The sequence below is a fragment of the Mus caroli genome, chromosome X (genome assembly GCF_900094665.2).
Source record: "Mus caroli chromosome X, CAROLI_EIJ_v1.1, whole genome shotgun sequence".
In the NCBI taxonomy this organism is placed as follows: domain Eukaryota; kingdom Metazoa; phylum Chordata; class Mammalia; order Rodentia; family Muridae; genus Mus; species Mus caroli.
Genome location: NC_034589.1, coordinates 61,104,051 through 61,107,325, shown reverse-complemented (window position 1 = coordinate 61,107,325; position 3,275 = coordinate 61,104,051). Strand labels below are relative to the sequence as shown.

Below are 3,275 nucleotides of genomic sequence, written 5' to 3'. Positions count from 1 at the left end.
TTGGAGAAAGTTCATCCTGGGGGTGGGGAGGGTCGGAGTGTTCCTCAAGCCACTTCCATTTCACCCTGTTTCCTGCTTGTGGCTAAAATTTGAAATTTCAGCTTCTTGCCCCTGCTGTGTTAACTGCTACTGCTATGCCTTGATTCCAAGATGGAACCATAAACCTATATAATAAACATTCTCTTACTTTTTTGAATATTTTGTTTGATTCTATTTAAAAATAATGTACTGGCTAATTTTGTGTCAACTTGACACAGCTGGAGTTATCACAGAGAAAGGAGCTTCAGTTGAGGAAATGCCTCCATGAGATCCAACTGTAAGGCATTTTCTCAATTAGTGATCAAGGGGGAAAGGCCCCTTGTGGGTGGGACCATCTCTGGACTGGTAGTCTTGGGTTCTATAAGAGAGCAGGCTGAGCAAGCCAGAGGAGCAAGCCAGTAAAGAACATCCCTCCGTGGCCTCTGCACATCTCCTGCTTCCTGACCTGCTTGAGTTCCAGTCCTGACTTCCTTTGGTGATGAACAGCAGCATGGAAGTGTAAGCCAAATAAACCCTTTCCTCCCCAACTTGCTTCTTGGTCGTGATGTTTGTGCAGGAATAGAAACCCTGACTAAGACAAATAATAAGTCACAAAACTAAAATGTTTGAACAAGGTCACTTAACCCTCTCCCAGGTCTGTTACTATTATCATTACAGACATCTTTATTACTCCATAGCTACATGTTTAAAAGAGGAATCTTTAGTATGTCAGAGACACCAGGAAACCCATCCCTGACACAGGTGGTCTCCAAAAGAAAAGCTGATCTTCAAAAGAGTTTTCTCCTCAGCTTTCATAGTGCTGACTTTGGGTGGAGGGAACGAAGGGGCCTTTTGGAGTTTATCACTGAAGGACAAGTTCCCTGAGGGAGGCCAGAGCAGCATGGATGATAACATGCAATATGTTTTCAAAGTCATAGCCAGAAAAATTCTCCTTTACCTGAAAGAATAGAGTTCTGCCTCTTCCTACAGTCTCTGCTCTATCTAGTAGGAGGCAGCTAAGCTCCTAGCATGCATATGGCTGGACATACAAGTTATTCTGCTGTCTTAAGTAAGGGTTACTATTCCTGCACAAACATCATGACCAGAAGCACTTGGGGAGGAAAGTTTATTCAGCTTACTCTTCCACATTGCTGTTGATCACCAAAGGAAGTCAGGACTGGAACTCAAACAGGTCAGGAAGCAGGAGCTGATGCAGAAGCCATGGAGGGATGTTCTTTATTGACTTGCTTCTGCTGGCTTGCTCAGCCTGCTCTCTTATAAAACCCAAGACTGCCAGCTCAGAGATAGTCCCACCCACAAGGGGCCTTTCCCCCTTGATAACTAATTGAGAAAATACCCCACAGCTGGATCTCATGGAGGTACTTCCCCAAGTGAAGCTCCTTTCTCTGTGATAACCCCAGCCTGTGTCAACTTGGCACATAAAACCAGCCAGTACATCTGCTGACAGGGCTCATCTTTAGCAGCTCACTGGAAGAACTGAACAGCATCTAGATTGCGAATTTCCCAGACATTTGTGTATAGCTTCAAGGAGGAAATGCTTCAATAAAATGACAGATGAATGATCCACTTCATGGCAATCTTGACTTATCCTCTGCAGGTTAGGGAAAGAGCAGTTGTGAAGGACTTTCCACAAGTACAGAACTTCAATGGAGGCCAACACACACAGTGCCCTGGTTGGGGTTTGTTTCTGAACTCGCTCAGCCTTTTTCACAGAGAACTGTTCAATCTGGTTGTTTTTCCTTTTAATCAGTTTCTGGACTTCTTTAAAAATGAGCTGTGCCCCATCCACATCACCAGTGATTCCCTGACAAACTGCAGTCAGATATGCATAGTAGCACTGGGACCACCTGGACTCATTCTTCAGTCTCTCAAAGTAAAAAATGCACCCTTGAAGTTGAGTTCAGTCATGCTGTGCCAGCCGATTTTATACAGACAGACATGCTGCATCTTCCTCTGGTCTACAGGCAGCTCCAGAGCAGAATGGAAGTCAAGGCACTGTTGATTTGACACTCTAACTGCTGGATCAGTCCCTTGAAGAACATGAAGAGGGAAGAGTTTGGTTAAGCAGACACCTTTCTGAGAAGAATTGCTTTAGCTTCATCCAGGCCCCCTTTGTTATCATTGCTGTCCAAGGCAAACAATGGGCAGACCACAGTAAGTTACCACAGGAGGGCTAATGTAGCGAAAGGGGCCTTCATGTCCTTACGTTCGCTTGCATACTTCATTGAAGAAAGGCCCTGTAGGCAGTCTCCAAGAAACCCCAGGAGGTTGATGATTTTGAGAAGGTTTGGGGGGACCACGGCTATACGAAAGTGAAAAAGGCCATATCCAAAGCTCACAGCAGCTTTCAGTCTGCTTAGGGACTCCTCAGCCACCACCACTGCCACAATATGGTTATCATTGGCAGCATCAGAAGACAAGGGTTCTTCTGTCACCTTCTTCTGATACTGCTCCTGAAGGGCTTTGATGTCTACATAACATTTATTGTAAATCTTCTAGGGTTTCCTAAGGATCCACCCACCTTTTATGTAGGCCAACAACTCTTGTTTCACAAAGGAAAGCACAGTCAAGTAAGTAAACATGGCAGTCAGCAATAATGATTTGCCTCTGAAGTCGATCGACCATGGAGGGGGTGGATTCTGGACATCAAAGTTCTTCTTAATTTTATTCTTAATTGTTTCAATTACTCCACCCTCTTCACTCTCACACAGCTCTCCATAGTCTTTAAATTATAGCAGGCCTACTGCATTTTCTCCTTCTCAAATGTCATGGCGTTTAAAAAGCTGATGAAACTGGCTCCAAAACTCATTAATGGACTGTGATTTCTTCATTGTTTGAAAAGATGACTCTACTCCCTGAAGAGGTTGTTGAGATACATGTTGATGCCAGCCAGGGCTAGTTCTGAGTCCTACAAGGGCACCACTGCCTCGTCTGTGTCCAGGTCGCCATTCTCCCTCCTTTCCGTGGTTGCTACTCTGAGCCAACTGTGAGCTCATAAGCCCCCTCCCCCAACCTGCCCCCGGGCAGGCCAAGTCTATGTGTCGGAGGTTGTTGTAGCAGCCTGTGCTCCCCCCAAGTTTCTCTCTTTTTTCAAATTTATTTTTATTGGATATTTTATTTATTTACATTTCAAATGTTATCCCCTTTACCGATTTCCCCCTCCCCCAGAAATCCTCTATCCCATCTCCCTCCTCCTGCTTCTATGAGGGTGTGCCCCTACCCACCCACCCTCTCCT

At 45.1% G+C, this 3,275-nt stretch overlaps 1 pseudogene; it reads right to left on the bottom strand.

Moving 5' to 3' along the window:
• Positions 1-880: 880 nt before the first annotated feature.
• On the bottom strand, positions 881-2,966 carry LOC110287223 (annotated as a pseudogene).
• Positions 2,967-3,275: the final 309 nt, after the last annotated feature.